General features: G+C 36.7%; 1 long non-coding RNA gene across 1 annotated transcript in view; it reads right to left on the bottom strand.

Moving 5' to 3' along the window:
* LOC114900357 overlaps positions 1-23170 on the bottom strand; it is a 50753-nt gene extending 27583 nt beyond the window's left edge. The window contains exon 1 of the long non-coding RNA XR_003794831.1: positions 23009-23170. This is a non-coding gene — a long non-coding RNA (uncharacterized LOC114900357). The remainder of the gene's footprint in view (positions 1-23008) is intronic.
* Between the last annotated feature and the right edge of the window lie 294 nt (positions 23171-23464).

The raw sequence follows: 23464 nt of genomic DNA, 5'->3' as shown, positions 1-23464 counted from the left end.
ATAAAGACATACTATTTGCAATTCAAGAAAAATAAATTTGAAAAAGATGAAAAAATTACATTTCCATCTATGTATGTCTATATAGAAAAAATAAGTGTATATGCTATATATACATATATATTTATATAGATATACATAAAGTATTAAAACAGACTCAAAAGAGGTAAATGTTCTGAATTAACCAGCTATCTGGAAAGATATTGAAACGTTATCATTTTAAAAATATGTAAGAAAATCTACTCCTATAAAGGGCTGAAGGCACACATAATTTAATGAGCAATTGCTTTTAAATAGTTATAGACCAACAAATTCCCATCATATATAAATTTATCCAAAGCACAAAAAGAAATAGAGCTTTTCCATTCATTTACTCAAGCTAGCTTAGTAAACCGGTTACAAAGCACAGTAAAAGAAAACTGTATACCAATCTCACATCCCAATGTAGAAGTTTTATTTGATATACCAGTAAATCAAATCTAGAAGAATACTAATGGAAAATATACATTATGAAGTGCAACTTATTTTTTAAAAAGAATATTTTAGCAAGAGAATATATATTGATATAATTCAGAGTCATTGTGACCCAGATCACATTGGATGATAGAAGATGAAACTTCCAACACTAGCTCCACCAATTACTGATTTTGTGACCTTGAGCAAATTACCTAATCATTCTGGGTCTCTGTTTTCTCACAGACAAAATGGAGATAAAATACCATCTGCCTCACAGGTCTGTTGTGAGGATTAAGTACGATACTGTGTATAATGTACTTAACACAATGCCTGGAAAGTCCTCGGTAATTAGATATTAGTTTTGGACAGGTAGAAAATAATAAAAGGCATTTGATAAAATTTAACATCCATTCCTGATTTTTTTAAAGAAACTAGGAATAAAAGAATGATATCAGAACATGAGTAAAACTATGTTTATCTCAAACTACTACAATTACACTTAGCAACAAAACAAAAAATAAATTCCTGATACACTCAATAATAAAACAAAAGTGACACTTTTGATCCAGAGCTAGCCAAACTGCAAGGTTTAAGGCATAGAACTTCAGACTGCTAAGTCTGCCCAAGACTTATAACACCAACCACAAATAATTTGGGTCCAATACCAAAGTTTGTGGAAAGAGTCCACACATGATCATCCTCAATTTTGACTACCCCAAGTTCAGCAGGCTCCTAAAACCACCCTTAGTTTCTATAATTTGCTAGATGGATTTACAGAACTCACCAAAAAGTACTACACACATAGCTATGGTTAATTACGGAGAGAGTAAGAAAATTAAAATCAGCCAAGGACACTCATAGGTCAGAATCTGGGAGGGTTCTAAATGGGAAGTTTCTGTTATCCTTAGGATGTGTACCCTCTCTTCATGATGTGTGATAATATACATAGATTATTGCCAACCTGGGAAGTTCATCTAAGCTTTGTGTCCAGGGACTTTATTGGGGTTTCATTATCTAAGCATGACTTATTGATTGACCATATTATTGAGCTCAGTATTTACTCTCCCCACACCCCAAAGGTCAGGCTGTTATTGTATGGACCAAAGGGCCCACCATGAGTCACCTCATTAGCATAAACCAGCAGTTGTGTCTAAGGTGCTCACCATAAACAACAGATACTATTTTCACTCAGGAAATTCCAAGGATTTGGAAGTTACCCCCCAGGAATCATAGACATAAGCCAGACCTCTCTTTAGGAAAAGCCTTATTCTTCACTACGCATTTGTTTTTGCTCTTAACTTTGTTCTGTACATTCCATCAATAAAATTATCAAGGTATAGTCTAAAATATGCATTATTAGAAGAAAAGAGATAAATGTATTACTCATATATGAAATTATTTTCTACCTCAAAGCCCTAATAGATTCAACTGTAAAATTGAATCCATTTTTCAGATTCAGTTCCAAGAAGAAGTTGTAATAAGTAAACTGGGTTAAAGCAAACAAACAAAAACTCCTTAGGGTTATTATATCATTCTCATTAAACATATATATTAAGTAGAGAACTGACATCTTCAAATCCACATTCTATATCACCTTACTATGTAAGTTATCATGAATTTGGTAATTTTTATCATGCTCAGGGACTGTTTCTCTCTTAATTTACAAAGCAATTTATGAAGACAGATGTTGTTTTTTTAATAATATATATTTTGGTGACTATTGAAAAGATATTATTTTCATTTGTTGTGATGAATTTTATTAATAAATCTTCTAAATATAGTTTATCATTAGTTTCCTTGGGAGGAGAGAAACTAACATAGACATAATGTGCACTCAATATTTTCCTCTGTCTGCTTTTAAGATTTTTTCTTTAACCCTTGTTTTAAGCAATTTGATTATCATGTGACTTGCTGTAGCTTTGTTCATGTTTCTTTTACTTGGGATTTATTAAGTTTCTTGGGTTTGTAGGTTTCCAGTTATTTTCTGTCAAATTTGAAATTTTTTCAAGCATGTCTTCTGTTCCCTCTTCTTTCCTTCAGGGACTTCAATTACACATAGTCTGTCTGAAGTTGTCTGGCAGTTAGCTAATGTTCTGTTCATTTTTTTAGTGTTTTTCTCAATGTATTTCATTTGGATAGTTTTTTATTCCATGTCTTCAAGTTCACTTATCAATACTGCTGAAGTATATAATCTGCTGTTAATCACAGACATTATAATTTCCATCTATAAAAGTTCAGTTTGGGCCTCTTTTGTATCCTCTGTGTCTCTACTAAATGTGCTCAATCTGTCCTCTACCTTTCTGAATATGTTTTTCATACATTTTGTCCACTGTTTTACTTGTATCAGACAAGAGGGAAAATGAAGCCCTTGTTATTCTAAATCCTGAAGCAGAAGTTCTATATAATCAATTTTCATTTTTTTCTATAAAAAATCTTAGATCTCCATTTAGAAGTATAATTGGGTTGTAACTTCTTGCTACTTATGTTCATGTTAATATCATGAAATCAACTTGAAAACTTTACATTTTTAATATTCTAGAACAGTGAGGGTCAATGTTAGAGGAACATAATTTCTCCATAGATCAAAATGCCACTAAGTTATAGGGCGGTGCTGGAGGAAGATTTATCAAAATTATCCTAAAATATATTTGAAAAAAATGATATACAAAGAAATATTGAAAAGGAAAAGAGAAATAAGAGAGTTTACCCCTTAAACATTAAAGTCTGAAATAAGACTATAAAGATCAATCAAATAGGACAGAAAACCCAGAAACAGCCCCTAGTTAGGCAGTAATTTAATGCAGGACAAAGATAATGTTATAAATAGGTGAACTTAAATGGCACTTAAGTGAAGAGTTAACAATAAAAAAACTACTAGTGCCCTACCTCATACCACTAACCAAAATAAATACCGGAATGAATTATGTAGTTAAAATTTAATTGGGATGAATATGCACACTATTATATATAAGATAGATAACCAACAAGGACCTACTGTATAGTACAGGGAAATCTACCCAATATTCTGTGATAAGCTTTATGAGAAAATAATCCAAAAAAGAATGATTATATGTATATGTATAACTGAGTCCCTTTGCTGTACACCTGAAACTAACACAACATTGTAAATCAATGCTACTCCAATAAAATTAAAATATTTAAAAAAATACAAAGTAAAATATAAGGAAACCAGTAAAAAATTCAGATGAATATCAGTTATTATAATGGGGAATAAATCTCTAACTATAAACTCAAAACATGCAAATAATAGAGGAAAAACTTAATAGGCTCTTGCACTGCTGGTGGGAATGTGAACTGGTACAGCCACTATGGAGAACAGTATGGAGGTTCCTTAAAAAACTACAAATAGAACTACCCTATGACCCAGCAATCCCACTACTGGGCATGTACCCTGAGAAAACCATAATTCAAAAATAGTCATGTACCACAATGTTCATTGCAGCTCTATTTACAATAGCCCGGAGATGGAAACAACCTAAGTGTCCATCATCAGATGAATGGATAAAGAAGATGTGGCACATATATACAATGGAATATTACTCAGCCATAAAAAGAAATGAAATTGAGCTATTTGTAATAAGGTGGATATACCTAGAGTCTGTCATACAGAGCAAAGTAAGTCAGAAAGAGAAAGACAAATACCGTATGCTAACACATATATATGGAATTTAAGAAAAAAAAATGTCCTGAAGAACCTAGGGGTAAGACAGGAATAAAGACACAGACCTACTAGAGAATGGACTTGAGGTTATGGGGAGGGGGAAGGGTAAGTTGTGACAAAGCGAGAGAGAGGCATGGACATATACACACTACCAAACATAAGGTAGATAGCTAGTGGGAAGCAGCCGCATAGCACAGGGAGATCAGCTCGGTGCTTTGTGACTGACTGGAGGGATGGGATAGGGAGGGTGGAAGGGAGGGAGAAGCAAGAGGGAAGAAATATGGGAACATATGTATATGTATAACTGATTCACTTTGTTATAAAGCAGAAACTAACACACCATTGTAAAGCAATTATACTCCAGTAAAGATGTAAAAAAATAAAAAATAGATTTGAAAACAAATAACGTTTCTTCGACTTGGAAGAACACATAAATAAAATTAAAAGATAGACTGGAAAATATTACAATATATGAAAGGAAAAAATAATTTCTATAATAAAAGCTCTTATAAATCAGTAATAAAATTACCAGAAACTCAGTATAAAAAAAGCAGGCAATGTGTGTTTTCAAAAATGCATAGAAGGATCAAAAATAATTAATAAACATATGAAGAATATTTCTTGTACTAGTAATAAAAATATCAAAATTATAAATAAATAAGTACATTACCACCTCAAAATCTGTAAAGCTTAAAAAAAATTTCCCCGAGTAGTGAAAGCAGTGGAAAAAGGCTATGCTGCTGATAGGGATAATTTAAAATTTGCGGGTAGTAACTTGGCAATATGTATATTAACAATGTTGTATCATTCAGCAGATTAAAATCATGTTCTCAAAGCCCAGTTAAGGAACTAGAACACTCATAATATAGTTTAAATAAAAAAGAATAAAAAATTCATGTATTATCTAATATACCAATTATTAAAGAAAATTTATCATAGTGTAGACAGAGGCTCTCTCCAGATTATGGAAGTACAGCTGATTTTTATGAAATGATATTACTTATATCATCATAAAATGATTCAACACTTGTTACTCTTTAATCTGTTATTTATTCACACTATAATGCAAGCAATTTACTGAAGTGGTAATGCGGGACTTTTTCTGTAAGAAAATGAAATAAAGTATCCACTCCCTGGAATGCTGGCACCCATTTTAGAATGGCACAAACTCTCCAAGGAGCTCTAAGACCCAAAGAATTACTCTTTCTCTCTCTGTCTCTGTAAGTCTGTCACTGTGAAGTTTAATCCTTTTGCTGATAGTCAAGCAATTTCCTTACTGACTTCTTAAAGCTGGACAGAGGCAGGGGATAGAATACTTTTCTCTGGACCTACATTCTTCATTCTGTCAGTCTCTTAATAGCTACTACTTCAGGGTGACCTTGAAAGGAAACACCCTGCAGAGGCAGAATTTGGGTAGTGTTCACTAGAGAACGGTATTGCAGGGCTCAGTGTGTAAGGAGAAGTTACTTTATTTCTCAGAGGTGATTCAGCACCATCTCTGTGCCTATGAAATGAGTAGAGATGCTCATCTGTACGTACACCTTCAAAAGAAGTCCCACCACTGCAGAAAAGTGTACCAACTTCATGTGGTTCTCAAAAATAAATAGGTTAAATACTCAATAAATAGATGCTAAATGAATAAATGGAGAATGAATGAGGTACGGCAGTTTCCTTTGCCTGGTGTCTATTTCAAAGCTTTTTATCTTCCGTTCCTTCAGCATCACTTGGGGAGTTTTTTTAACTACAGCTTCCCAGAAGGCACCCCCAGAGATATAACTGTATCTGGTCTGGACAGGGCCTCCACAGAGAGTTGTATAGGTTGTTCACTGGACAAGCATGCCCAGGAATGGATACAAATGGAGTCTAAAGTCCAGCCTGGGCTTTTGGAATAGGCTAAGTTTGCCCAGAAGAAGGAATTCTTTTTTTCTAATTCACCCAAACGTGTGACTGATGGCCAAGTTATAAGGGCCCAGGGATGCATCTTCTCAGAAGTCACACCTTTTTCTAATCATGCAAAGATGCAGCGTAATACCTATAGCCCTGGGCCCAGGAATCAGAATTTTATTTAAAGTTCCCCCAGGAAAAATGAACAAACCATTACAGTTGATAACCACAGGGCAACATCAACTATTGCCAGAAATGATCTCAAATTCTTCCCTGCAGAATCTGGTTCCTATGTTTTCCCTGTTTATAACTGTCCCTGTCTAATATCTGAGCTTCCCTTCCACCTGCACTCCTGTCCCCATTCTCACATACATCCCATTCCCACTCTCTGCCCACATTGTTTTTATGAACTATAGGTTCTATATAATAACCAAGTTCAGAGTTTGGAATCACATGCTACAACTTGCAGGAGACTGGACCACCAAGCTGCAGGAAACATGTCAGTTGAGGTCTGGAGGGCCGTGGCTTCCCTCCAGCCCCACACTTGTCACGATGGCAATGCTGGTGAGTCTGGGAAAGGTGATGGGTGAAGAATCAGCTATACATGACTTTCAAAAGATATTTCATTGTCCATAAAATTTAGATAATGATATTTGTTTCAATACAACCAAATATAACATATTTTATAGCCTTCCATGTATTAGGAAATCTGGGTAATAAAAATAGGAATAAGACATAGCCCTTACCACCAAGATCCATACAATTTAGAGGTGCTCAAAAGGAAGTAAAGGGCAATGGGATACCTCTATTTAGGAGCTCCTCTCAGTTCCTCATCACCGTGCCAGGGAAGGCTCAGAAAAAAAAGACAGTATCAAAAACTGGGAGAAATATGAATATATACCAAATGTAAGATAGAAGGAAGAGCAAATCCTCATAGAAAACATCCAGAAGGAGGGTGGAAAGATAGTACAGAAAATTGTCATCTGAGTAATGTCAACTGGAGGAAAGAACAGAAACAGGAAGCATTGTGGTGGTTGTACACACTGGGTTCTGTAGATTTTCAAAACTCATTTTAATAAAAGTGAGGGAAAGAGAAAAGCAAAGAAAGTATCCTTCCATCAGACATGAGCATGCCAAATATGTTTCTTCAAAACCACGGAACTTGAGCTAAAGGCTGTGCACATCTACCTCTGAGCTATATCTCTAAAGAGGATACTACATGCATACATGCATATTCTTGGAGATATCAGGTGTTTACCTGTATAACTCAGCAACTTGGCTTTCTGTCCAAGGAAAAGGAAGTGATCTAGAGGGACTTGTTTATAAATACATGCTCACTTTCTGAGATTTTGTCTGAAGCCATTTGAAGAAAGCCTCCCACATTGAAAATGAGCAAAATTAAGAACTGAAAAAGTCACTTCTAAATTCAAGATGAGCATGTGAAAAGTTTAAAAATAAATGAAAATGTGACAATAAACCCACAGGTAAATAATTTTAAAACAGTGTGAATCAGAGGAATGAAACCTTATCTTACAGCCAAAAAAGAAAATACTACCTCTGAATAAGTTTGATACAGGAAAGAGAAGAAAAACACTGCAGTGAGATACACTACCTACTAAAATTAAAAAGACTGACAATACCAACTGTTGATAAGAATGCGGCACAATTAGAACTCTCATCCATTATTAAGGGAGTGTGAAATGGTACAGCCACTTTGACAAAGATCTGGCAGGTTCTTGTCATTTTAAACATAAAAGTGCCATATGACTCAGCAATTCCACTCCTACATCTTTAATCCAGAGAAACGAGAACATGTTTCTTCAAAAAGACTTGCACTGGATTGTTTGTGGCAGTTTTGCTCATAGTGGCCAAAAACTGGAAACAACCCAAACATCTATCAATACGTTAATAGACTAATTGCAGTCATAGTGTGGGAAACTACTCAGCAACAAAAAGGAACAAACTGCTAATGAAAATAAATGGTGAATGAATATCACAAACAGTACACTGAATGAAAGAAGCCTTACAAAAACAGTACATGCTGTACGGTTCAATTTGTACCAATTTTTCTAACAGATAAAACTAATCTGGGATCAGAATAAAGGTTGTCTCTGGGCTGAGGTAGAAACTGACTAAACAGTGTTATGAGGAAACTTTTTAGGATGATGATAGATAGGGATTTGGGTTACTCGATATATGTATTAGACAAAACTCAATGAATGGCTTACTTAAGATTTTCACATTTCATTAGATGTAAGGTTAGCCTCACACAAAAAAGGAAAAAAATGTTAAATTCTATTTAATTTTCTAATTAGTTCTATGCATGTTGAAGTGTTTAAGGATAAAGTACTGAATTAGATATCTATTGCTCTGTAAAAATTACTGTAAAATGTGGTGCCTTAAAACAACAAATATTTATTTATTTTTAATTTTTTTTACATCGTTATTGGAGTATAATTGCTTTACAATGGTGTGTTAGTTTTTGCTTTATAACAAAGTGAATCAGTTATACATATACATATGTTCTCATATCTCTTCCCTCTTGCATACCCCTCCCTCCCACCCTCCCTATCCCACCCCTCTAGGTGGTCACAAAGCACTGAGCTGATCTTCCTGTGCTATGTGGCTGCTTCCCACTAGCTATCTATTTTACATTTGGTATTGTATATATGTCCATGCCACTCTCTCACTTTGCCACAGCTTACCCTTCCCCCTCCCCATAACCTCAAGTCCATTCTCTAGTAGGTCTGTGTCTTTATTCCCGTCTTACCCCTAGGTTCTTCATGACATTTTTTTTTCTTAAATTCCATATATATGTGTTAGCATATGGTATTTGTCTTTCTCTTTCTGACTTACTTCACTCTGTATGACAGACTCTAAGTCCATCCACCTCACTACAAATAACTCAATTTTGTTTCTTTTTATAGCTGAGTAATATTCCATTGTATATATGTGCCACATCTTCTTTATCCATTCATCCAGTGATGGACACTTAGGTTGCTTCCATCTCTGGGCTATTTTAAGTAGAGCTGCAATGAACATTTTGGTACATGACTCTTTTTGAATTATGATTTTCTCAGGGTATATGCCCAGTAGTGGGATTGCTGGGTCATAGGGTAGTTCTATTTGTAGTTTTTTAAGGAACCTCCATACTGTTCTCCATAGTGGCTGTACCAGTTCACATTCCCACCAGCAGTGCAAGGGTGTTCCCTTTTCTCCACACCCTCTCCAGCATTTATTGTTTCTATATTTTTTGATGATGGCCATTCTGACTGGTGTGAGATGATATCTCACTGTAGTTTTGACTTGCATTTCTCTAATGATTAAAGATGTTGAGCATTCTTTCATGTGTTTGTTGGCAATATGTATATCTTCTTTGGAGAAATGTCTATTTAGGTCTTCTGCCCATTTTTGGATTGGGTTGTTTGTTTTTTTGATATTGAGCTGCATGTGCTGCTTGTAAATTTTGGAGATTAACCCTTTGTCAGTTGCTTCATTTGCAAATATTTTCTCCCATTCTGAGGGTTGTCTTTTGGTCTTGTTTATGGTTTCCTTTGCAGTGCAAAAGCTTTTAAGTTTCATTAGGTGCCATTTGTTTATTTCTGTTTTTATTTCCATTTCTCTAGCAGGTGGGTCAAAAAGGATCTTGCTCTCATGGAGAGATATACCATGTTCTTGGATTGGAAGAATCAATACTGTGAAAATGACTCTAGTCCCCAAAGCAATCTACAGATTCAATGCAAGCCCTGTCAAACTACCACTGGCATTTTTTACAGAACTAGAAAAAAAAAAATCACAATTTGTATGGAAACATAAAAGACCCCGAATAGCCAAAGCAATCTTGAGAACAAAAAACGGAGCTGGAGAAATCGGGCTCTGTGACTTCAGACTATACTACAAAGCTACAGTAATCAAGACAGTATGGTACTGGCACAAAAGCAGAAATATGGATCAATGGAACAGGATAGAAAGCCCAAAGATAAACCCATGCACATATGGTCACCTTATGTTTGATAAGGGAGGCAGGAATGTACAGTGGAGAAAGGACAGCCTCTTCAATAAGTGGTGCTGGGAAAACTGGACAGGTACATGTAAAAGTATGAGATTAGAACACTCCCTAACACCATACACAAAAATAAGCTCAAAATCGATTAAAGACCTAAATGCAAGTCCAGAAAATATCAAACTCTTTGAGGAAAACATAGACAGAACAAATACTTATTATATTACAATTTTTATAGGTGAATAATTTGAGAGTTACTTAGTCAGGTTGTTCTGGCTCCAGATCTCTTAGGAAGCTGCAATCAAAATAGTAGAAGAAGCTGTAGTCACCTGAAAGCTAGACAGATATTGGAGAATTCTATTATGAGCTCACTCACATGGCTGTTGGCAGGAGGCCTCAGATCCTCATCATGCAGGTCTCTCTATAGGGCTGCTCATAACATGATAGCTGGCTTACCCTAGAGTGAACAGTCCAAGAAAGATTGCAAAGAGGAAGACTTGGTGCCTTTTGTGATCTAGCCTTAGAAGTCACACACCATTACTTCTGGTATATTCAATTCAACCAGTCACACAGACTACCCTGATACAGTGTAGGCAGGACTACACAAGGGTGAAAATATCAAGATGTGAGGATCATCTCAGAGGCTGGCTACCACAAGGGTAGTGATGTCTGCAACCCATGTTAAATGCATTCAGAGAAAGACAAATTGATAGATGGGTAGATGAATAAATAGATTGATAGACGTGAGATAAAACATGTATAGCAAAATACTAACAATTGTGGAATCTATGTGTTAGTTGTATGTGCATTTGCTGTACACTTTCAATTTTCCATATGTTTGAATTTTTTATAATTAAGTAAAATTAGGAGAAAATCCTTTCATCCTAAGGAGATATGAGAAGACATGGACTCCTCTAAATAAAAAAGGTAATGTTTAAGAAGAGATAAGTCTTATTTGAAGGCAAAGATGTTGAAGAGTGATAGTTAAAATAAGACATAGATGCTGTTCTAAGGGATTGGATTGGAAGAAATGTTTACATTGGGTGACCAGCAGACAAGCCTGAGAAAGCCTCAGAGTGAACACCTCCATCTGCCCCCAAAATATCATGGTGGACAGCTAGTTACTTCCCATGTCTGTAGGTGACACAGATTGTGGCAAAATGGAAGCTGCTTTAGGATTGGGATTCAAGGGAAGACAGCAATGGCCTGTGTGTCACTGAAAACACATCTGAAGACAACATGGGAATAAGAAGATTTCAGTGGATGCTGGTGCAGATTAATGACAAACACCTAAATTACATACAAACTCAAACTCACTTCTGGATCCAAGCACAATCCCAAGGAGAAAAGGGTTGGGAGTGATATCAAGGAAGGAACTGAGGAAGAATGGCTAAAAATATAGGAACTCATAATTAGTGGTTAGTGGTTTTCTCAGAACATTGGTGTCTTAAATACCTTTATGTGGCTTTCAAACTTTCAAAAGGAATAAGAAATATTTTTGGCATTGAAAATAATTAATGTAAGGGACATGATAGAAAAACTTGTACACAGAGGGAGTGCTCCTCACTTGGAAATTACTATCTGTGTTATTACAACCATAGTTCTTTTTTTAAAAACTAATATGACTTTTCCTCAAAGAATATATTTCAAATGATTTTCTTAGGAATAAAACAGTTCATACATAAAATAAAACAATGAAGTGCAACTCCAAGGTCTATATTTGACTCTGAGTGTCTATTATTAAAAAAAAAGTAAAGTGAATCATTCCATATGATTAAACCATGTATTAATAGAGACAAACAGAAGCTCAAAAGCACATACACCCGCACACAGACTCAGAGATTGAAATGGAAAGAAAACCAAGCCCAGAACTGCTGAGAAATGGGGAGGGAGCTACAGAGACACAAGCTAAAGATAGCACTTGGGCTTTCATTCTGGTTGTGTGTGCCCTGATCCCATGGCCTCTCCACAGAGTCTACACAAGAAATCTTGGGGACAGACAGCAGGAAAAAAACATATGCAGACAGAGCAACTCAGAACAATAGGTACAGGACACTGTGGAGACTTGGACAGCCCCTCCCCTCTAACTGTTAGGAACTTACATGAAACATCATGAGTCTGGGGTGATGGTAATTAGGGGAGGGAGGGGATGTCTCAGGATACCTCTAAGTGGCCAACCCAACCCTCAGAGGCCTGTCTGTCACTCCTCAAGGGATTCAGGAGGATTTGGTTACCTCAGTCCAATGCACTTTCGGGAAAGTATAAACATCAAAGGAAACACAACAATCATTGAGTCTGTGCTACTTTTTGGATAGCTATTTACTTTTTAAATTTTGTTTATAAAATACTTTACTTCTCTTTCTGCTTTCACTTCTTTCTTGTAAAGAGACCTGCATTGTCTCTTTCTGAGCAAGTAGTGGAACCTCAGAGGCTATCCTTTCCCTACTGTACCTTTGATAAAGTGCAGAGCAAGATGAGTTGGGGGGGAGAAGGTCAGCCTGGTACTGACCAGAGGGCAGTGTGCCCACGCAGCTGTGAGAAAATTCAATCTCCAACTGGATCTTTTGTTCTTCTCATAAGCCATAGTCCCGAGAGGATGGCATTACCCAGGTGTGGCAGGATTTATCAGAGCCCAGTGAGCATGTCCCTGGAATAACTGAGAGAAAAACAAGTCCTTACCAATTAAGTTAGTCTGTGGAAACAGAAAGACATGAACTAGTTTAGAATCTCTTTTTTTGTCGTTAAAAAGTAGATTCTTGTTGTAACACAACATTCTGGCTTTCATGTGATGGGATTTCTTAAAGCAGGGCCTGCTTGTAGTTAATGATGCCAGTTGCTACAGGCAAATCCCACTTTCTCAAACCAAGACAAAAACAAGATCTCCCAAGGAGCATCCCAGCTATGAGCTCCAGTGTCTGAGGACACATTAAGGCAGCTGTCTGTTCAGAAGACAAGCAACAAAATATTCTATAAAGACACCCAGTTAAATTTCCAATTAAAATGATTTAGTGCCTTCAGTTTTTAAGTTTTCCCAATGTTTCCTGATGACTAAAATTATGTAATGAAGCTTCCAAGATTTTAAATCTGCTAATTAATCTCTGCACCTTTACAATAACCCAAAGTAATAAAAGGCACAATGAAAAGGAGCAGATTCATGTCTGAGTGGATTAACCCTTAGGGGGCTGGTCTTTTTCAGGCTTGCCAGCTGAAGGGTTGAAGCGGGTCAGACTATTGTTTGGCTCTGCGGGGAGGGAGCAGAGTCATGAGCAGTCTCTCCTATGGCAGAGGTGTCAGAACTGATTCTGCTTCTACCAAAATCCCTACCATTACGCCTGCTGTGATTCAGGTGGGAGAGAAGGCAAAAGCACTGTGGAGTCCTGAAAGGTAGAACTTTCAGAAACAGAGTTCAGTAAAGGATTGAAATAATTCTGAAAAAGTCCACGGGATGAAACTCTCTAAGGGGGAATTCAGGAAACCCTAGTCTGTGTGAAGAACTAATGCAGATGTAAAGTGGAAAGCCACTGTTAACTAGCCAAACAGGTCTTCGGAGTAGAGAAAGATACTTCAGGCAAAAGAACATTCAATGTTTGTGACATGAAGCTGAGTTGTACCCCAAGGGAATGTTTATTATCCTGGATTAGAGTTAACAAAGGACTCAGGTATATTTGCTCAACCATGTTACTGTGGTTCACAATGGGTATTTACATTGAGTATGTTATTTACCTATTTACCTACTTGCCCATTATTTACCTATTGACTCTCAGCTTTGAGACCAGCTTCTATGTTGCTCTGGGACGCTGAGGCTGGAGCCTGCAATCTGTATTTCTCAAATTATCTTGCTAGAAACTACTGGCTTCTGCTTAGGGTCTGCTAATGGAAGCTACTGAAGGGAGACTGAAAAGGGGAAGTAATGGAAGAAGAGCTCCTTTGCATTTTCCAGTTTCCATCCACACCACGCAAGCAGCAGACACAAGGTACTTATGAATTAGTCTTGATAAGAGCCAGAGCTAGGACTGAGACGTGGTTCTGTTTGACTACAAATGTTGTATGCTTCCTTTGATCCTACTTTGGCTCTCTGGTAGGAAAACTGAGAGAGAGCAATATCAGAAAACCCTAAGAAGGATCAAAAGAGTGGTTAGCAGTGCTTTGTGCCACAGAGAGTGTGAGAACTCAGAAAAGGCTGCTGGACTTGGCAATTAGGAGGGCGACAATGGCCCCAGATCTTTGTCCCATGGTGTTATAATCTTGGTTGCTTGTTAGAACCTGTAATTTGCTTCTGACCAATACAACATGGCAAAGATGGAGAGACTTTGAAGATGTAATTAAGGCCTTAGTTGGATTTGAGTTAATCAAGGAGGTTATTCTGAATGGCCTGACCAAGTTAGGTGAGGCCTTTAAAAGAGAACAAAGCATCAGAGATGCTGATGCCTGCTGGCCTGGAGGAAGAAGCAAAACTGCCATATTGTGAACTGCCTTTGAAGAGGCATGGCCTCTAGGAACTGAATGTCTCAGTCCTACAATAGAAGGAACTGAATTTTGCCAACAAACATGTGAGTTTGAAATAGCTAAAAACCTCAAATGCGATGAGAGCTCTGGACGACAGCTTGATTTCAGCCTGATGAAATGCTGGGCAAAACACCCAGCTAACTTGTGCCCAAAACTCCTGACCCATAGAAACTAAGATTTAATAAATTTACATTTAAAGTCCCTAAATTTGTGGTAATTTGTTATGCAGTGATAGAACACTAACACAGGGACAGAAGCCAGACTTCAGGCAAACACCCACATACCCACACTGTTCCTCCAGTCACTGGCAGAACAGAACCCTGATACCAAACAGATCCATTATTTGGAATTGTGCTGACATTGCCCACCTGCCTAAAACAGCTTACCACTAAAACCCAGCCAGCAGACTGGGTCCCATTAGATAGCAATCTTATCCCAGGTCATGCCTAGGTTTATATGCCCTTTTGGAAGTTTGTGTTGAATTTCTGGCTCAACCCTCTGTGTTCCAGGCCCATGTTCTTATTACAGTATCTTAAAAAAAAAAAGGCAGTGTGGTCTGGTTATTTTATTGCTGTTGTTATTTTACTATAAACAAAAGAAAGACTAAAGGAGTTTTTAAATTCAGTCATGGTATAAAGACTCTCGCTGAACAATAACAAAATAAAACCTGTGAAAAGAGAGGCAGCAATAGCAATATGGAAATAAAAGGTCACCATTATGATTCTGAAGTCTCAGCAATTGAAATGGAAATGAATGTTATTCATGAAGCTTTCCTAGGTGACTGGTTATTTTGCTTTCCCCACCAGGCAGTACTTCCCCATGCTAGACATGATGACAAAAGCATCTATGACAAATTCACAAAGGGATACATAGCTACCTCTATAATAAACAAGCTGAAATAGAAACTGGTAGCATCATTATGTACAGCTGAGCTGAAACACCTTTAAGAAAGCAAACTGAATAACCTTGTCACATCCATTCTCCACACTTTTCCTTTGTCAAGTGCTCAATGTCCCTGTGAAGCCTCATTTCCCAATCTATTGCCAAAGGCTACCATTTCATATCACACATCAAAGTGTGAGAAATGTCAAGGTAATGAAAACTGACACCGTGGCAAGGAGAAGGTGAGCCACAGCCATTGTGGGGAGAGCTGGGTCAAGGTCCTTATCAGAGAGCACTGCATCATCCAGGCTCTCCTGCAGCTGTGCTCGCCCAAGAGCTGGACTCTGCAACAGGAATACGTCTGTTGAATAACAGCCACAAAATGTAAGCTTGGGATTCACAATTAATTCAATGGCAAGATAGCCAAAATGACTTTTATATTCAAAACCAAAATCACTCTTGACCTTGAAAGGTTTGCTATGCCTCTGAAATATCCCCGGCTTATCTTAATAAACTGACTACTGAGTTTTTTATCCACGCACCTGGCCAAACATATTTAAATCTTTCTCAAAGAAAATTATATGTTAAATCATGAATTTGGCTTACAAGCCACCTCTTGCAGAAGCAGATCCATATAAGTAAAGACTTTGGGAGTCTGAAGGATTTGGTTCTTGTACAGATCAAACACTGATGTACCCTGGATCGTTGGCCAAGTCACAGAATTTCTTTCTTCAGTTTTCAACTTCAGAGAGTGAACTCTACTTCAGACCTTGAACTTATTACTAGCCCGACTGCCAGGGATCCTCTTTTGCAAAGAGAAATGTTGTCACTGAGTCCCAAAATGACACCAGGACTAGTGATGTAGTCGAGGTAATCAGAGATAGTCATTTGGAATTTATTTCAACAGTGAATTCACACACAGCTACAAAGCCTTCCAAGGCTGCACAAGCTCTCAAAACCACTGGTTAGATACTTTTGTTTGCTTAGAGTCAAAAATAACCCTGAAAGAAAGATAATTTTAAGACTAAGAAGGTTAGTATTTTTATCTGGAGTGAGAAATGCCTCCTGACGGAATATGTAGAGGTTATATCTGGATAAAATAGCATGCAGTAGCAGTAGTATAGATAGAAAACTAACCTGCCAAGGAGTATGTGGTTTTTAAGAGAGGGTCTGCTGCCATCCTTTTCATTAGTCTTTTCTTGCAATATGTTATTGGTACTCTATTTGGATTGTAAATAGTACCAAACTCCCTGTCTTGATGCATCCCCTTGTTCTGACCTGGGTTAAGTTGAGACCCACAGTCCTATATCCTTAGTACTGGATGTAGAACAAGGCACTGGAGAATGCTCCATCCCTTATCATCTATACCAGTTCACCATTTCTCTGCATGGTCTATGACTTCAACACTGCCATGCAGACACGTTCATCACATCCCTTCCAATTCTGAATTAGTCCCTTTCACCAAACACTAAGTTCTTTTTATTAAATTAAGAGTTTATTTTTAGAGCATTTTTACATTTACAGCAAACTTGAAGGGAAAGTATAGAGGTCTCCCATATACTCTCTGCCCCCACACATGCACAGCCACATTATCAACATCCTCCACCAGATAAGTATATTTGTTACAATCAACAAACCTACATTGGCACATCAGAAACACCCGAAGTCCACAGTTTACATTACAGTTTACTTTTGGGATTGTGCATTCTATGAGTTAGGACAAATGCATGACATGTATCCATCGTTAAGATCTCATAACAGAGTATTTTCACTGTTCGAAAAATCCTCTGTCCTCTGACAGTTCATCTCCTCTCTGATAACCTCTAGCAACCACTTATCTTTTACTGTTTGCATAGTTTTGCCTTTTTCAGAATATCATATAGAGGTGTGTGGTCTTTTCTGATTGGCTTCTTTCACTTAGTAATATGCATTTAAGCTTCTTCCATGTCTTTTTAGGACTAGATAGATCATTTCTTTTCACTGTAGAATAATTTTCCATTGTCTAGATGTACCATGGCGAACTCATCCATTCACCTACTAAAGAATATATTAGTTGCTTCCAAATTTTGACAATTATAAATAAGGTTTCTATAAACACCCATGTATAGACTTTTGTGTGGACTTAAGTTTTCTAGTCCTTTGGGTAAATAACAAGGAGCACAATTGCTGGATCATATGGTAAGGTTTTGTTTCATTTTATAAGTAATCATCAAATTGTCCTCCAAAGCGGTTGCTCTATTTCTCATTCTTACCAGCAATGAATGAGAGTTCCTGTTGCCCCCTTCCTTACCATCATTTAGAGTAGTCAGTATTATGGATTTTGGCCACTCTAATAGATGTATAGTGATATCTTATTGTTGTTTTAATTTTTATTTCCCTGATGTCATATAATGTCAAGCATCTCTTCACATGCTTATTTGCCACATATGTATATCTCCTTTGGTGAGGTGTATGTTAAGGTCTTTGGCTCATTTTTTTAATTGGGTTTTTCTGCTTTTTATTGTTGAATTTTAAGTGTTGCTTGTATATTTTGGATAACAGTTCTATATCAGATGTGTTTTTTGCAAATATTTCTCCCAGACTGTGGCTTGTCTTTTCATTCTCATGACATTGTTATTCACAGAGAGTAGATGGTTGTAAGTTAATGAAGCCCAGCTTATCAATTATTTCTCTCATGGATCATGTCTTTGGTGTCATATCTAAAAAGTCATCACAAACCCAAGGTTATGTAAATTTTCTTCAGTGTTATCTTCTAGGAGTTTTATAGTTTTGTGTTTTACATTTAGGTCTGTGATCCATTTTGAGTTAATCTTTGAATGTTTATGAAGGATGTAAAGTCTGTGTTTAGATTATTTTTTTTTTTTTTTGGCATGTGGCTGTTGAATTGTTTGAGCATGATATTTTGAAAAGACTGTCTTTGCTTCATTGCATTGCCTTTGTTCCTTTGTCAAAAATCAGGTGACATATATATGGGTCTATTTCTGGGTTCTCTATTCTATTCCATTGATCTCTTTGTCTATTCTTTGACTAATACCACACTTTCTTGAATACTGTAGCTTTATAGTGAGTCTTAAAGTTGGATGGGTCAGTCCTCCAACTTTGTTCTTCTCCTTCAATACTGTGTGTGCTATTCTGGGTCTTTTGTCTCTCCATCTAAACTTCGTAATCAATTTGTCAATAGCCATAAAATGAATTGCTGGGATTTTGCTTGGGATTACAATTAATTTACATATCAAGTTTTGAAAAACTGATATCTCAACAATATTGAGTATTCCTTCCCATGAATATGGAATAGCTCTCCATTAATTTAGTTCTTATTTGAGTTCATTCATCAGAGTTTTATAATTTTCCTCAAATAGTATTTATATCTTGTTAGGTTTATGCTTAAATATTTCATTTTGGGGATGCTAATGTAAATGGTATCATGTGTTCAATTTCAAATTCCATTTGTTCATTGCTGTTATTTGGAAAATGATTTTTTTTTTGTATATTTACCTTGTATCTTATACTTTACTATAATTGCTCATTAGTTCCAAGAGTTTTTTGGTTGGTTCTTTTGAATTTTCTAAAGATGACCATCATGTCATCTGAGAGCAAAGAGTTTCATTTCTTGCTTCCCAATCAGTATACCATTTATTTTCTCTTCTTTTATTATTAAATTAGCTAATACTTCCAGTACAAAGGTTGGAAAGAGGTGGCAAGAGAGGGCACTATGAATTCTTGATCAAATGATCTGGTGTTCCACCATAACTTACAGAAATTACTACTCTGATCCATCTGGCCTATGAGTGTGCTTGCTTCTTGGGTTCTCAAGTATTCCTTCTGCACTTGCTAGTGTTATTCTTTCTCCATGGCCATCATATCACATGGCTGCTGAATGGCCCTCTCCCCCTACCATCCACAGCAATTCTCTTGCTGCCAAAACGACTATATCTTTTACTACATCAGTTCACTATTTGCTCTTTTATCTCTTGGCTCACTGAACTTCCTATGTCTCACCCACATGATCATATGGGGTTTCTGGTACTCTTTATTCAGCATTGGACAGAAAAAATACTCATCCTAAACATTTTTTCTTTAAATGAGACCAAATAGGTAGTCTCAGATGCTCACATAAATGGCAGAGGAGTAAGTTGAAGATAACAGAGATAATGGAGAACAGAAGAATGATACTAAGGATAAGTGTTTTCATAAGGTGCATATAGGAATGACCACTACCCAAGTAAACTTTGTAAAGAGTGGAGGCCACGCAATTGAAGGAAAGAAAAGTGAAGCCTGGGGGCCAAAGCAAGACAGAGGTTACATAAGCTGTTAATGACTACCTTGGCTAAAATTCTCTACTAGAGATTGTTTTATTAATTTTTCCAATCAATGAACACAGAATCTCTTTTCATTTATTGGTGTCTTCTTTAGTTGCTTTCAGCAAGGCTTTTAGTTTTTAGTGTACAAGTCTTTTTTCCTTTTTAGTTAGGTTTATCCCTGAGTATTTTTTTCTTTTCAAAAATTTATTCTTTTTGGTGCTATTATAAGTAGAATTGTTTTCTTAATTTCCTTAATTGTTTTCTTACTTTGGATTGTTCATTGTTAATGTATAGTAACAACTGGTTTTTTTTTGTGTTGATTTTGCATCATGTAACATTGCTGAATTCATTTATTTCTTTATTATTTCTAACAGTTTTTATGTGAAATATTTAGGCTTTATACATGCAAGATCATGTCATCTGTGAACAGAGATAATTTTACTTCTTCTTTTCCAGTTTTCTTTTCTGATTGCTCCAGCTAGGACTTTTATTACCATATTGAATGGAGGTATCAAAAGCTGGCATTATTGTGCTGTTTCTAATATTAGAAGAAAAGCTTTCAGTCTTTTACTGTTGAGTATGATGTTAGCTATTAGGTTTTTTTTATGTGGTTTTATTTTATTATGTTGAGATACTTTTATTCTATTCCTAGTTTATTGAGAGTTTTTTTCATGAAAGGGTAGTGAATTTTACCAAATGCCTTTTTTAAATCATTTGAAATAGTCATATAGTTCCCCCCTCTTTTTTTGTTAGTGTAATATATTACACTGATTTTTGTATGTTGATCCATCTTTGCATTTCAGAATAGATCCAGCTTGGCCATGATGTGTAATCCTCTTAATATGCTATTGAACTCAGCTTGCTAGTATTTTGTTGGATATTTCTGCATCAGTATTCATGAGACATAGTGGTGTGTAGTTTCCTTTACTTGTAGCGTCTTAGTCTAGCTTTGGTATCATAGTACTAATAGCCTAATAGAATAAGTTAGAAAGTGTTCCCTCATCTTCAATTCTTGGGAAAAGTTTGAGAAGGACTGATGTTAATTCTTCTTTAAATATTTGGTAGAATTCACCAGTGAAGCCATTTGGCCCTGGGCTTTTCTTTGTTGGGAGGTTTCTGATTACTGATTTCATCTACTTACTACTCATAGTTGTAATCAGATTGTTTGTGTCTTCATATTCAGTCTGAGTCGGTTGTATTTTTCTCAAAATTTGTCCATTTCATCTAGCTTATCTAATTTGTTGGTGTTCATAGTACTCTCGTGTAATGACTTTTATTTCTATAAAATTGGTAGTACTGTCTTTCTTTCATTTTTTAATTTTAGTTGCTTGAGTCTTCCCTCTATTTTCTAGTCATTCTAGCTAAATACTTGTCAAATTTGTTGATCTTTTCAAAGAACCAACTCTTGATTTCTTTGATTTTCACTATTATTTTTCTATTCTTTATTTATCTTGGCTCTAATCTTTATTATTTCCAGATAGGTTTATTTTATTGTATGAAATTATATCTTGGTAAAGTTTATTTTAGAATAGAAAAAAATCACCATATCACTATTCACTAGCTGTATCTAGCTCAGGTCCAGTATACTATTTTCTGTGATTGAGTAAGTGAATGAGCAATCAAGTGAGCAAGTAGCTTGTATTAGTTAACAAGTCTTTGTCCTTCTCTGTTCTCAATGGCAAAAGCATTTTCAAGTGTCCCTTGCCCCGCTGGTTGATAAAACTGGCATTGTTTTATATTAAGCAGCTGTTAAATGGTATGTATTGTTCTAGACGCTTTACGAACATTATCTCATTCAATCCCCTCTGAAGCAAATGTTACTGTTCTCACTTTGCTCACAGGCAGATAAAATAGGTCTGAGATGATACATGATCGCAAAAAACTTATGTATGACAGAGGCAAGAATCAAATTTATTTTTATCTGTTCTTCTCCATTCTACCTTTCCTGATTTTGTTGTTTCAGGAAATAAAATATCTAGCTATGTGACTCAGTCTCAGAATTTTGAGAGAGAAAGAGAAAGATTACCATTAGTGATGCAGATTTATAACAGGATATCCAGAAATGTGGTTATAGCATACAAGTGTGATCTCACCAAAAGCAAGGTCACCTTGGTTCTACTATCAACCCAGGTTGGGAACTAAAAAACCTTTCCGTGTCACTCAGCATAATAAATTGAGCCCAAATAGCCTATTTTTCTTTGTTTACCTAGCAAACACACTTCCTCAAAACAATGCTCCAACGGGGCAGGATGATGACTGCTATTCAACATGGAATTCCTTTTCGGGAGGAGTTATCTGTAAGGCACACCACAAGTGACTGAACTCTCTAATCTCAGACCACATATGGCTCCCTCCACAATCTAAATTACTCTGGCTTTGATATCCCAGAATTCACCTTATGCACAAAATACATTGCTTAAATTACAGCAACTAGAGCCTTGGAAAACTGCTCGTTGCTTCATTTCTAAGGGGCTGTATGCCCTCAGTAGTCAAGGCTACCCAGACCAGTACACTAGTTGCTAGTTCAATGCTTCCAGAGACCTGGCGGCAGTGATCCCTGTTTTAAGAAATTCCAAACTCACAGAACTAAAAAAAAAAAAAAAAAAAAAAGAATCTAAGAGAGTAGTATTAATGTTCCCTTAAGGGATGTGTCCTATTTTTGTAAAGTCCAATAACTACTTAAAGATTTAATTCATTAGTCCGTCAAAACATTTAGTAAACACCTATCGTCAAGCTGGAAGAAAATACTTTTTATTCATGAAGAGATAACTAGCTCTTAAAAGCAATAAATGATATGTGCTTGGTGAGGGAAACCAACCATAAATAATACATTTGTTCAGAAGATTAAGCACTTTGAGTTGGAGTGTTCAGAGAGTGGGAGGACTCGAGTATAAAAAGAGGACTGGGGAAAGCACTCCATGAAAAGCAGAGTGGTATTTGCAAAGACAAAGGATGAGTCAATTTGGCCATGGATCCTCTACTAATCTTTCTCATGCTTTCCTCCCTGCTTAGCATTTAACAGCTTCTAAAAACAAATCCTTGCTTCTCTTTGTAGGTAGGAGAAACAAATCAACCACCACTTACTAGCTTCGTGACCTTGGGCAAGTCATTTAATCCCTCTGAGCTTCGGGTGATGAATTTATAAATTGAGGGTAACATCAGCTAGCAGTTTGTTCTGGGGGTCAAAGGACTACATGTGTACAAAAGAAACAAGTACAGTCAAAAAAACATGATGTCATTTGCTTTTGCCTTTTCACCTATTGCCAAGGCATTGTAAATGTAAGGGAAAAAGAGTACCTGAGTGGGAGGAAGACCGCATAACCCGCGGTGTGGTCCAGGGTGAATAATGGTGGTTTGTTTCAGTTGCTTTCTCTGTGAAACAAGGGCACTGGCCGTGAACTCTACGGTTCCTTTCCAGCTCAGTGATTCACGACTTCACATTGCTGAGCAAAACCCAGGGGATGTCTTATCTAAAGAAAGAAGAAAGATGGGCGGCACTGTGGGAAGCCTTGTGTTCCCCAATCAAACTTTTCATTACCCGTAGAGAGCTTGGAAGATACTGCTTCTCTGGAGAGTACACACTTCAGACTGGAATGGCTCTGACTCAGGCGTCAGACTAGTAGTCTCAGGCAGGGCTTCCCCAAATTGGCCCCGTAAGACTGCAAGGACACCAGCCTTCCCACCCCGCCCCAAAACAAAGGACTCTGGTTGTAGGTGCTTCGCCAGTCCTCTGCAGCTGTGTGGAGAAAAGAA

Source organism: Monodon monoceros, unplaced genomic scaffold (assembly GCF_005190385.1).
Source record: "Monodon monoceros isolate NGI ecotype Baffin Bay Population unplaced genomic scaffold, NGI_Narwhal_1 Super_Scaffold_19, whole genome shotgun sequence".
In the NCBI taxonomy this organism is placed as follows: domain Eukaryota; kingdom Metazoa; phylum Chordata; class Mammalia; order Artiodactyla; family Monodontidae; genus Monodon; species Monodon monoceros.
The sequence above is the reverse complement of the archived record's forward strand: the minus strand, read 5'-3'. Positions and strand labels throughout refer to the sequence as shown.